The sequence below is a fragment of the Myotis lucifugus genome, unplaced genomic scaffold (genome assembly GCF_000147115.1).
Source record: "Myotis lucifugus unplaced genomic scaffold, Myoluc2.0 scaffold_1, whole genome shotgun sequence".
Lineage (NCBI taxonomy): Eukaryota > Metazoa > Chordata > Mammalia > Chiroptera > Vespertilionidae > Myotis > Myotis lucifugus.
Genome location: NW_005871049.1, coordinates 1,454,657 through 1,467,772, shown reverse-complemented (window position 1 = coordinate 1,467,772; position 13,116 = coordinate 1,454,657). Strand labels below are relative to the sequence as shown.

Below are 13,116 nucleotides of genomic sequence, written 5' to 3'. Positions count from 1 at the left end.
GGCACCCCGGGGGCCGAAAGGGCCCCCCCTTTGTTTCGGCCCCCGGGAACGGGCCCTTGGGGCCGAGTGTGCGTGTAGGGTCTGGGCCCGGGGGTCTGGGGGAACCCGGGAGGAATCTTCTTGGAGAGCCTCCCTGGAGGCCCCGCCTGGGTGGGCCGGGTCCTCCCGGGACCAGAATTCCTCCTGACGTTTCCTCCCCGGCCAGTTCCACCGCCGCGCGGCTCCGGAATCCAGCACCGCCCCGCCCCGGCGTGTCCCCTGAGCCTCCAGGGAGGCCTGTCTCGGGCTCCCAGCCGAGCCCCGAAGGTGTGGGCAGGACAGCAGACCCCTCTGCCCCTCGGACGTAGCTTCCTCATGCAGCTGGGAAGGCAGGAGGGTGTCCAGAAACTCACACACTTTCCCTTGGGACCACCTGCAGGCACTGGGCTAGGCATTTTATACTGACATGTCATCATTGGATACTCAGTGTCAGACCCACTTCAGAGGTGGCAAAATTGAGGCTAAAAAAAGTACAGAACTAGAACAACTGGCAAGTGGCAGAGCAAGGATTTAAACCTGTGTCCGGAAGACTCTAAGCCCTGTCCACCTGACCACACTGTCTTCCACATGCCTGACTCTGAGTGAGGTACCAGGACATAGTGGATTTCGGTCCAATGTGGCTCTGCCCTCTGGCATTTTCCAAAGGTGGTTCAGGGCTGTTGTGGTTAGCTTCAGAACAGCGTGTTTGCCAGTGTTCCCGCTGTGGTTCTGGCTTGAGAGGATAATTTCTTAAAATATTTGGTAAAAAAGTAGATAGCACCTTCGCAGGTGCATCCAAAACAGCCCTTGCTTCCTGTTAATGCTGACATTTTGGTGGGGTTTTATGAGCCTGTTGAAATAAGTGGTAGCTTCCATATTAAAAAAAAAAATGTTTACAAGTAAGGCTCCTTATAGTCATGTTTGTGTTCATTCAACATTTACTGAGCACCTCCTGTATGCCAGGCCCACCAGGGACACAGCTATGACTAAGACAGTTCCCGTGGTGAGGAGCTTGAAGCATCGCTGTAGCCCCTTGCTAGGAGAACTGTAACAAGCCTTCTGTAACGTATAAGAAACTGGAGGCCCAGAGAGCTTGAGTGTCTTGCCCAAAGTCACACAGCTGTGAGTGACAGATCTGGGGCTTGATCCAATCCCAGGCCTCCCAAGTCTGAGCTCCATGCGCTTTCAGATGCTTCCGCAGTCACCCGGGAGGTGATAGGCTGCGGGGGAGGCGGGCAGTGAGTCTTCAGTTACCCAGCCAGCCATGGAAGCCTTTCAGAGCAGCAGCTCAGCACGGACCTTCACACATCTCAGGGAATCCCTGGGAAATGCCTGTCCGCAGTCAGGCACCAGTGTTCATTTGTCCACACCTCTTCCTTGAGACCCTCAGCTTCCCTGGTCTGGCTTGGCCTGAGGGAGGCCCTGCTGAAAGGACCCGAAGTTAGAACTTCCTGAGGGAGAAGCAGGTAAAAGTCAGCCCGGGTAGCCAGAGGCCTCTGGGAGTTGAGCCTCTCCCCAAACAGTGGGGCTCCAGGGGCTGACAGCCTGGATAAGGAGGTTCCCTCTCTGGCAAGGGTGGGGTACAGATTGGGACACAGGGTGGGGCACAGCCCTCTGAGATCCTCCTGGACTCACACCCACCACAGCTGCAAGTGCTCAGCTGCCGTCCTGAGCGGGGCATGGGGATCCAGGAGGTATTATAGGATGGTGGCTCTGTAGGTGGCCAGGCAGGATGGAATTGATCTGCCCTTCTAGCCCTAGTTGGTGCTGAGCAAGTCATCCCCCCTGACTAGCCCAGAGTGCCAGAAGCCAAGATGGATGGGGTGCATGTGCCTTGGCCTTCCGGGACTGGGCGGATGCTGGCTCCCACCACCGCCCATCTCTTACATCAGCGGTCGCCAACCGGTGGTCCGAGGACCACTGGTGGTCCGTGAGGTCCGAAAGGTTGGCGACCGCTGTCTTAGATGACACCTCTGTGCTGAGTGCTCTAACGTTGGGTCCCTGGTGCCCCTGGGGAAAGAGGTGTCTGGTGTAGACTTGAGCCTGAGCCACATTGTCTCTCCTCTGGGGCTGGGGCTGGGGCTGGGCCAGCCTGAGCAATGGACACTTTGTTTCCATTCATCACCTGGGGCAGGACCCAGAAGGTTTACTTTTTCACACCCAGATTGCTGAGCTGCCCAGCCCAGCTCTGCCCCTGACTCACCGAGTCGGTTCCTGGCAAGCCTGTTTCCCCATCTGGGCCTCAGTAAGCTCCCGGGAATGTTCTGGACCCTGTCTGCCCCCGTTCCAAAAGGGGTCAAGGATCTGAGTGAAACAACACCCACTGGTGATGCCTGGAACTTGTGTCTCCTGTGCCCTGTTCTGCCGGCCTCTGACTATGGACACGTGATTATAAATGTGCAATAGACAAACCAGAAAGCATTGTGGGAGCAAATACTCCTAACTCTGTGTGTGGGTGTGTGTGGGTTCCCAAAGAGGCTGCAACTTCATCTCCAGAGGAACACTCATGGACCTGAGAGACAGGCTGAGGGGCTTTCTGAGGCCAGGGTGGGCCGGGCCTGGGGATGAGGGGCCTGCGCCTGGGGCCGGTCAGGGTGGAGTAGGGCGGTGCAACTTCCACTCCAGAGACGCCAGGTGCACAGGCTGGCATCATCCTGAATGGACCCTGGTAACGTAAGGCCCTGGTAGAGGAGGTGCCGGGGGAAGATGCTGCCACTCAGACAGAAGTCCTATCTGAACGCCTAGGGATGACCGCTGACATAGTTGATCAGAATCAATCACTGTTTGAGTCTGAAAACAGCGTTGATTATAATTTATATCGACCGGGGATTATTTCCATGGATTAAGTGTCCCTCCCGTCAGTCCCCAGGCTGAAAGCAGCATTGCTGCTGCTCACCGCGCTGGCCAGCTGGTAAAGGGATACCAGTCCACCTGTGCTCCTCCCATGGGGCCGCCTGTGGCTTTTTGCTAGGCAGTTTCTGAGAGGCTGCAGAGAGGCCTTGCAGATAGCAGTCGGCCCCCAAAGAGCAATTCAGTTTCCATTTAGCCAACACTTACTGTTCACTGTTTCTGTGCAGGAGCCTTTAGGAGCTGAGGAGGATACAGAGCCTGATAAAGGAGTGCATGACCCGTGAGAGGTCACAAGTAATTGCATAAGAGGGCAGGGGATGCTGTTCAGTATTCTGGACTACCCCAGAGGCGAGACCGTCCATCAGTGCCTAGGGCAGCAGTAGTGGAGGGCTTCCCAGAGGAGGTGACTCATGAACTGGGTCTTGGAGAATGACTGGATCTAAGAGCATTCTTTAGAGAGGGAAGCAGGAAGGAAGGCATGGGGTACAGGATGTGTTTGGGGAAGGAGGAAACCAGAATAGGGTTTGTGGGAGGGACTGGTGGGCAGCGAGGCAGGAAAAAATGGACAGGACCAGATTGTGAAGACCCTCAAGTGCTATGGTCCGGAATTTGACAGATATTTACGGAGTTTCTGTTATGCGTCAGATTGTGGGTGTTGGGCCCCAGCAATGGACAAAACAAAGTCTCTGCTCTATTGGAGGGTCCGTTCTAGTGGGGAAGACAGATAATAAGCACACACACAAATAAACATATCACCTGTGCTAAGTGCTATGAGAAAATACTGCTGGGGAGAGGTCCCAGGTTCGATTCCGGTCAAGGGCATGTACCTGGGTTGTGGGCACATCCCCAGTGGGAGATGTGCAGGAGGCAGCTGATCGATGTTTCTGACTCTCTATCTCTCTCCCTTCCTCTCTGTAAAAAATCAATAAAATATATTTAAAAAAAAAAAAAAAGCACACACACAAATAAACATATCACCTGTGCTAAGTGCTATGAGAAAATACTGCTGGGGAGGGAAGGTGCGGGAGCGGTGAATATCGGGGGTGGTCAGGGAAGGCCAACACTAAGGCAACCAGAGGCTGAAGGGAGCAGCCCATGTGGAGATGGGCAAGGAGGCCTTCCAGGCAGAGGGAACAGTACCTGCTGAGTCCCAGAAGCAGGAGCAGGCCCTGTAGGCCGCTGTGGTCCAGGGGAAGTGGATTTCTTTTGGGTTTGTTTTTATTATATTTTAAATTAGAGGAATGACATAGGTAAGTGTATGCTTTATGGGCACACTGTATGGGTGAGAGGTGGGACTGGAGCAGGGCATGGGGTAGAGAGCAGAGGGCAACTTTGAGTTTGAAAGAGGGTTGGGAGAGGGTGAGGCTGGAGTCAGGGAGGCCTGTGAGTGAGCAAAAGCCAGTCATTCATTCTTCCTTTCTTTAATGCATTTTGTAATTTGTTTATTCAACACATAGTCTCTGGCTCTTACTATATCACAGGTACCCTGCAGGGCTCAGGGAAGACAGTGGTGAGGAGAAAGGACACAGAAGGGGGCCCTCCAGGTATTTGCCACTAGCAGGGGGAGAGCCGGGGCTGGGGCTGGGCAGAGGGCAAAGAGCGGAGGGCCACTTTGAGGGTCACTGTTGCAGCAGAAGCCACAGGAATTTGTGACTAATCAGATGTCAGGGAAAGGGACCAGGAGGAGTCATAGTTGAGGGCAAAATGAAATCCTTCTGGGAGGGGCAGAAGCAGGAAAAATAGGGCAGGTGCTGCCTGGTGGGGGCTGCGGTTCCTGCTGTCCCAGGTGGAGCAGTTAGTTGCTCAAGGCCCTGCAGGGACAGGCGGAGACTTGCAGGTCCCTCCTCCTTAGCCCTCGCAGACCCCGCCCTGAGCCTACAGTGCCTCTGCCTGCACAGGCTCTGCTGGGCCATTCCCAGCTGCAGCGGAGGGTAAATCCGTTTCAGGTAGGAGAGGAGCTATTACTGACTGGACGACCTTGGGCAATTACATGGTCTGTCTGAGCCTCAGTTTGAGAATCTACAATATGGATTGATAACAATTTCATCACAAGGCTGTGGTGAAAATCAAATGTGATAAAGGCTGTGAGAAGGCATGGTGAGCAGTCAAAGGATTGGGCCCAAGTATCCATCATGTCTGTGTTGGGGGGAGAATACACGCATGGGCATATACAGAAGTCGGCTTGGGGCACGAATGTAGGACCATTCCGTGCTTGCTATAAGCTGAGCAATGAGTAATGCTGTCTCCTTGTTCTCTTTCTAGCTGGTCCTGAGGACATGGGGACCACGATCAATGGAGATGTGTTTCAGGTAAGCAAGATTCTGCCTTAGCAGTGGTAGGGACTGACAGCCTGAATCCCACGAACTTATGGCCCCATCCTCAATAGGATCAGGGTTTTCAGTCTTCTGGTCACTCCAGTCTGATTAATTGGGATGGGAACACAGAGGTTTTGACATGTTGTTTTTTTGTGGGGTTTTTTTGTTTTGTTTTGTTTTTTTGTCATGTAGGAGAAGGGAATGAGGAATAAAGACCACTAGAGACAGGGATTGGTGGGGTGTGGCCTCAGTCTGCCCATGGTGATGTCCTGCTTACAGAGGGAGGGATAAAGTGGCTCACAGTGGCATGGACTGAAGGAAACACAGGGACCTGCACACGTTGGCCCTCCCGACTGAACTGAGTGGCCATCTCTATCTGGGTATGCCCTTGACCCAGAGATTCCACTTCTCAGAATTTTTCCTAAGGAAATAACTGGCCAAGGACACCCAGATTATCTGCAGGATGATGTATAATAGCAGGCAAACGGAAACAGCCTAAGTGTCCAGCACTGGGGGCCTGGGTGGGCAAATTGGAAACCCATGCTGTATGGACATGAAAAGAAGCCGGCAATATAGTAAGTGGAAAAGCAGCTTGCAGAATAGTATGCTCAGTGTGGTCCTGCTTTTTATTTTAGAAATATGTTTGCACAAAAAATCTGAAAGGAAGTCTACTAACCATTAGCAGTGTTAGCCCCGACGTGGGAGTTGGGGAGGGATAAGAGGAGAGCTTTCACGTTCCTTGTTTAAAAAGCCTTTGTAGTGGCCCTATTCTGCACACACATGCACACGCCAAAACACCTAGTAAGGACATTCCTAGTTAAAGACTGCCTCTCGCTGTGCCCACCTAACCTCCTCCCCTCATATAGACATAAATTGGCTTGAAAGTACTTAGATTGATGAAGAAGTATGTTGCACACCTGAAACTCATATAATACTATATGTCAACTATACTTTAATTTTAGAAAAGTATTGAGACTTAGAGAATTTGGCTCACAGATGGCATCCCCAGGACCCCACAGATGCAACTGTCCTCACCCCCGCAACCCCTTTACTTTTTACCTCCCCCTCATCCCCCCCAGGTGCCTGGGTGGGGCGAAGCCTTCAGTGGATGAGCCTTGACTCCCACTGGGAAAAGGGGTCAAAGGCCCTTGCCCCCTCGGCTTCAGCTCTGCCATCTGCTGAGCCCCCGTGGCTGTGGAGGAGCTGGCCTCCTGACCCTTGGCGAGAATAAACAATACTTTCTTATGTAAGAGGGCTGGGCTGGCACCTTACACAGGGAGCCTGGCCAATTCCTATTTCTGGAAAAGCACTCAACTGTCTGTAGGCTAGGAAGTCAGTCTCCCAGGGCTCTAGGACTTCGTGTCTCCGTGGGTCCGAGAGCCGCAAATAACCAGCATGGCCTCCTGTTCGGTTTGGTAGATCATTGAGACCCGGGCTGCCCCTGCGCTGGGAACATTCAAAAGGACTTTGCTAGACCCCATGGTCTGTGTCCTTCCAGTGGACCTGGAGCTGGAGATACACTTGGAACCACAGAAGTAGCTAGAACACTATGAGGAGGATAATTCTCCTTCCTATAGATTAGATCGGCGGCCTTCTCTCTCCACACCCTCTGGCCTCACTTTGTGTTGGCAGATCTGAGGAACCCTGGGTAGGACTCCTCCCCGATCTCAGTGTGAACTCCCATTCTCACTGATTCCAGTAATAATCCCAGGCATGTTTCTTTGTAAATTGCTTCACATCTGTGCCATCCTAGAAGGGGTCACAGATGAGGCCCGTCTCTCAGAAGCCAGTTCCGTCCACACCTCCCTCCCTGATCTGGTGCCTGTTAGGTTAGGTGGCTCAGGAGGCGGCGCAAGAAATAGAGTCCAGTGAATGAGAAAAGAAAGGAAAGGAAAGTTTATTCTGCGTCCCCGGGAGACCCACGTACCCCCAAAGACAGGGCACGTGGATTCACGCCAACATGGAGGGGGGCGCTTTTTTATACTGCGGTTGGGTGAGGGGCGGGGACATGAGCTGAGGTATTCAGTTGAGGAGGCTTCAGCTGCAGGGGGTCAGCAAGGTATTCAGGGAGAAGGAGCCATCTGTGTCTGGCACGTTGACCTGTGAGAAATCCCAGGTCTGTGAGAAATTCCAGAGGAAGTCCATTGTCTCATCACATGTCTGCATGTATCCGATCCTGGGCTCTCTCCGACCTAACAGTGCCCTTTGCACCTCATCCTTGTAGCAGATCGAAGGTGGGAGCCCTTCCACCACCACCCTCCAGACCTTTAGAATCAAACATAGAGCAGGGGCTGGCTTGTGCTGCAGGTGGAGGAAAGCCTCACATGCCCAACACTTTCTTTTTAAAAAATGTTTTTATTGATTTTTTTTAGAGAGAGAGGAAAGGAGAGGGAGAGAGATAGTGAAGCATCAAGGAGAGCAGAAATATCCATTGATCAGCTGCCTCCTGCACGCTCCTTACTGTGGATGGAGCCTGCAACTGGGGCATGTGCTCTGACCGAGAATCAACCGGTGACCTCTCCGTGCTTGGGGCAATGCTCAACTAACTGAGCCACACGGCCAAGATGCATGCATACCCAACTTTCAAGGGTCCCGGGCAGAGCTTTCTTGCTACTTTTATTGTTGTGTTTTGTTTTGTTTTTGTCGTAGCCTTTGGGCCACTAGGGGGTCCAGCTACAAACCTGATCCCCAACAAGGCCTAAGGATAAGCCTGCCACACCTTTTCCAGTTCCATCTGGCACTGCCAGGGGCAGGGGTGGGAGGCCCCTGCAGCACTCCCTCCACCTGCACAAACGTATCCCTTCCCCCACCCCTTCCATCATCCCCCTTTGAGCTACTTAGAGGAATCAACAGCTCAGCTTAGTTTAGCTTTAGCCGGTCAATCCCAAAGACGGATCTTCCTCATCCTCCTGGCTGTCTCTGGAGTCACAGCACGGGCTCGGCCAGCACAGCCCACGGAGATGCTCCTATGGGGTCCAGCAGAGGGGTCCCACGGAGAGGGGTGTCAGGGAGCTGAACTGATGGAGCCTCCTGCCTTTGGTCCTGGCCATTCCCAACCCCTTCCCTCTCCAGCTTGGGAGGGGCTCAGAGCATTCCTGCAGCCACTGCTGGGTCCTCCCAGGCTGCCAACCCTCCTGGCAGTTGACCTGCTTTCCTCACTGGGCCATTCCTGCTGTAACTCACTCCCCCCACCCCACCCACCAGCAGAGGTGGGGCCAGGAAAACAAGTTCACAGCCGCCAAACGGCTCCTCGGGACTTTGCCGGCAACACCACTGTGCTCTTCTGGTCATGGTGCAGCCTGCCGGCCCTCTCCATGCACATCCTCTACCGGCTACAGGGGTGCACATCATGTGTTACACAGGGTCCCCACCTCACATCCTGAGTGGGATGTGGCCCCTCCCATTTGAGGGGATGAAGCACAAGTGAGGGGCAGGAAAGGACTTCAAGCCCAGTCCCCCTGAGGCTGAGTCCCAGGCTGTTCCTGCGCCCTCCACATCGCTCTGCAGGCAGCCACTCCTCCTGCATGGAGTCACTCACGGCCCCTGAGTGCCAGGCACTGTGCTGGGGCAGTGGGTGAAGAGGCAAATCCAATGTGTGTTTGTCCTCAAAGAGCTCGCTTGTGACAGAGCACAGAGACCGGGGAAGAAGTGGTGGTCGTGCAGGACAGCAGGGCTCAGAGACTGGGTAGTATGAAGAGCTGAGTCTGGTTCTTACCGTGTGTCAGGCACCACGGCAAACTTTACGTGCTGCAACTCATTTCATCCTCCCAACAGCCCTACGACGTAGGTGCTGTCATTGTCCCCATTTTACAGATGAGGAGGATGCATGGAGGGTAAAAGCTCACCCTGCTGACACAGCTGGGAAGAGCTGGGACTTGAACCAGGTGCTGCACTGAATCAGGCAGTGCCACAGGGAGGGGGTGCTGAAAGTGGTGTCGAGGCTGCCTGAGGGGATGTGGGTGGGCCTGGCTCGGGGGACAGCATGTTCAAGGTACAGCGGGTTAGACACTGAGTCCAGGACTTGCCCAGAGCCTGGGGCCCACTGCAGAGAGGAGGGGGTTTGGGGGAGTCTGAGGTACAAGGTGTGGGGCAGGCACAGCTGCCAGCCAGAGCAGGTTAGTGGGCCGCACTGCCCATGGGAAGTGGTGGCAGAGGCAGGCCCAGCTTGGCCAGGGCCTGAGGCCTGGGGCACAACCACCTCAGGGTACAATATGCCCCTGGATGTGCAGCTGCTCCGGGGGGCTGAGAGGAGTACCGGGGGGTCCAAACGCTCTTCAAGGCTGCTCCCCCACCCAGACTGGGGCAGGCTGTGGGGGAAGAATCTGGATGGAGTCAGACAGCCTGGGCTTCATTTCTGGCTTTCCCCAGCGAGACGGCCTTCCACCAGTCATTGCTCTGAGCCAGATCTCACGTGTAAAATGGGGATTAGAGGCCCTCCCCTGCTGCCCCCACAGGTCTGTGGAGAAAAGTGCTCTGAAGCCCAGGAAACCTGTTATCAACTCCTGGCCTAGCCAGAGTGAGCCCAGGCGTGTGTGAGAGAGATGGGGGTGGAGCAGGGGAAGGAGGTGGCGCAGGCAGGAATCCTGGGAAGACAGATTAACCTGGGAGACAAAAAGAAGGCACACAAATCATGTGAACCAGAAGTGAGTTTGGTCCCCGTTGGCCACTATGTGGCCACCGTGTTCACACCCAGAAATTCAGTTTGAATCCTGGCTCTGCTACTTCCTGGCTGGCTGACCTTGGGACTTTGGTGCTAGACTTTCCCTACCTGTAAAACAAAGGCAATAAACCCCACCGCGTGTGGTGGTAAAGATAAAAGAGAACCGTTTAATTGCAAATGCTCTGCCAGTTTTAACGCTCTATAACCTGGGAGTCTTCATTTTAGGGCAGGCGTTGTGGCGATGGGGGGCCCTAAAGGCCAAGGAGGGTGAGACTCCTGCCCGGAGGATCCGTCCAGCCCACCTCCCCCACACCTGGCGGCCTCTCTGTACTCAGTTTCCCAAAGACTCCTGCCCCACGTGGCCCTTATGCTGCTCTTGGCAGGAAATGCCCTGCCCCATCTCCTCCGGTCCTTCTCTGCCCTCAGGTTAGAATGGCCATGCCCTTCCTTGTGCCCCCTCTTTACCCTGACTGTGTCACAGCAGGTATCCCAGCCATGGTCCTCATTGGTTAGGGACTCCCCCTACCAAGCTCCGGGCTGATGGGCTGCCTTGTTCATCCCTGTCCCCAAGCCCGAACATGTTCATTTAGTCAATAAACGTTCTTGAACTCCTCCTATACCCAGGCCCTCCCTGTTCTGGAGACTGTGCGCTAGGGTTGGGGAACATCTGGCCCAAGGGCTGTATAAGGCCCGCGAAATCATTTGGTCTGGCCTTGCCAAGGAATTAGGGGTGAGTTAATTAAATGTTTGACCAAATATAGCAGGCTAATGATTTTTAACACAAAATGAGTTTATCATTGTCATTTCTAAATGATTTTAAATACTTTTAAAATCTCAGTGTTCATTTCTAATGCAGGAAATATTGATATAACCCACATAAATACTAGGTCTGTGGGGTGGATAATTTTAAGAGTGTAAATAGGTCTCAGACTAAAGAAGTATGAGAACAGCTGCATTACCCTGTGGCACTGACAGAAAGCATGTGTGTCCTGGTTAATATACCACGGTAGTGCGAGACACCGATAGTCGGGATTATTAGATACGGAGGGTGCCCTCCTGGTGGAGCTCTGGGGCTCCCCCTCCAGAGTTCCCATTTCCAGGGCGCTCACCGCACAGCTGTAATTTGACAAGTGATTCCGCCAGTTCCAAACGAGCTGATGAGCTGCTGAAAACAAACTCAGTAATTATAAATGATAACCCAAGCATTTTAAGAATTTTAGGCTCTGACTATAATTTCCTAAGACAGTAGGAATTTTTCGTAGATTGGATTTTAAAAATATGACTAGCAAATAACTCACCAAAATAAAAATATCTTCTGAGCAACTAGGTATAAAAGGGGGAAAAAAGCCCGGCTGGCATGGCTCAGTGGTTGAGCATCGATCTATGAACCAGGAGGTCAAGATTTGATTCCCAGTCAGGGCACATGCCCAGGTTTCAGGCTTGATCCCCAGTAAGGGGTGTGCAGGAGGTAGCCGATCAGTGATTCTCTCTGATTGATGTTTGTATCTCTCTCCCTCTCCCTCTCTGAAATCAATAAAAATATATTTTAAAAAGGGGTGGGGTGGGGGGGAATCGCCCATATGCCATGGCCTCCTGGCAGGATACAGGAAGCGGCCCTTTGCTCCCTGCTACCACAGAGGCCAAGGTCAACTTACCAGTGAAGAATGAAGACAACCTCTGCTCTCCTCACTGGCTTTTGTTTACATAGAAACAAAGTCCAGTGTCCTTTCCCACAAACTCTCACGTGACAGGAGGAGGGGTGGCCCCAGAGTTCCGACCCAGGCTCTGAGCAGCACCTGTACCAGGACTCGCCCCCAGGTGCCATGGAGCTCCTCAACAAGACTAGCAGGCTAATTTTTCAGGTGATAATTTTGTATGGCCCTCGAATAATGTTGTAAATATCCAAATGGCCCATGGCAGAAAACAGGTTCCCACCCCTGCTTTATACAGACAAGGCAGTCTGTTTTCAAGGAGCTCACTTTCTTGCAAGAAGAGAGATAGTGAACGCTAAACAAACCTGTCATTTCAGATTGTGATAGGTACCAGCACGAAGATAAAATATGGCGCGTGCACTAACACATTCACAAAAGAAACTGCAGTTGTTTGCAGATGGGACTTGTATGGATTGGGCAGGGATCCTGGCCGCTGGGCCTCAGGGCAGGGCTGTTCTCCCGTGACCAGGGTGGGGCTCACCCAACACAGTGATCCATGTGCCCTGGAAAGGCCCCTCGGGATGTCATGAGGCTCTAACTCAAGTCAGGAAAGAGGAATAAGGGCTCCACCCAAAGTGCCCCACCCAAGGGTGGACCTGACCCGAGGTGCCCGGCTACACCACCCATCCTGTGCCTGCCCCTCCCTCTCCCCAGACAGCCAGAGCCGGGTGTGTGCTCCTTCCCCCTGGCTGCCTGCACCCCTTGGGCAAACATTTACAAAGCACTTCCTCCGAGCCGGGCACACGCTGGCTCCGGAACCTTCATGGTGAGCACACTTGTGTGGGGAGAAGACATTGAACGACACCGACTTCATGACAGTTTTGAAAAGTGTCTGAAGGAGGAGCATGGGAGCCTTGAAAGGACAGAGCAGCAGTTTAGAAGTTACAAACAGTCCTGGCCGGTGTGGCTCAGTGGTTGAGCATCGACCTTTGAACCAGGAGGTCATGGTTCGATTCCCAGTCGGGCACATGCCCAGGTTGCAGGCTCGATCCCCAGTGTGGGGTGTGCAGGAGGCAGCTGTTCAATGAGTCTCTCTCATTATTGATGTTTCTATCTCTCTCTCCCTTTCCCTTCCTCTCTGAAATCAATAAAAAAAATATTTAAAAAATATATATATTATACATATTTTTTTAAAAAGTTACAAACAAGATCCCTAGAAGGGGAAGGCTGTGACCGAGCACAGAGGGGAAGGGGTATGAAATCTGCTTGGGGTTGGGAGCTATTCCAGAGCTTGTGACATTTGAGCTGGAAACTCGTGGGATGGAGTAAGATTTAAGCAGCTGGAGAAGGGAGGGAAGACAATTTCAGGCTGAAAGCAAAGGCAGCCACAGGAGTGGGTGGGATGTGTGTAGACAGGAATGCGTGGGGCGTGTTGAGTGCCGGAGAGGGAGTGGCGGGAGATGGGGCTGGATTGTAAAAGGCTTGGCTAGACTGGAGGGGAGCCGCATCCTACTGGGCTGAGCTCTCAACCCCAACTCTTGGAGTCCCCACCTCTGACAGGAGGGCTAGCGAAGTGGGCAGAGACTTGGTCTGGGAGTCAGACACACATCATGCCTTTCTC

The 13,116-nt window shown here is 53.2% G+C and overlaps 1 long non-coding RNA gene across 8 annotated transcripts in view; it reads left to right on the top strand.

Moving 5' to 3' along the window:
* The first annotated feature begins 3,884 nt into the window (after nt 1-3,884).
* The window catches only part of LOC111825965, a 12,075-nt gene continuing 2,843 nt past the window's right edge, over nt 3,885-13,116 (top strand). Inside the window, exons 1-4 of one of the 8 annotated variants that reach the window (XR_002829206.1) lie at nt 3,885-4,965; nt 5,131-5,177; nt 5,597-5,758; nt 11,873-12,569. This is a non-coding gene — a long non-coding RNA (uncharacterized LOC111825965). The other 7 variants (XR_002829210.1, XR_002829213.1, XR_002829216.1 and 4 more) reach the window with 7 other exon arrangements.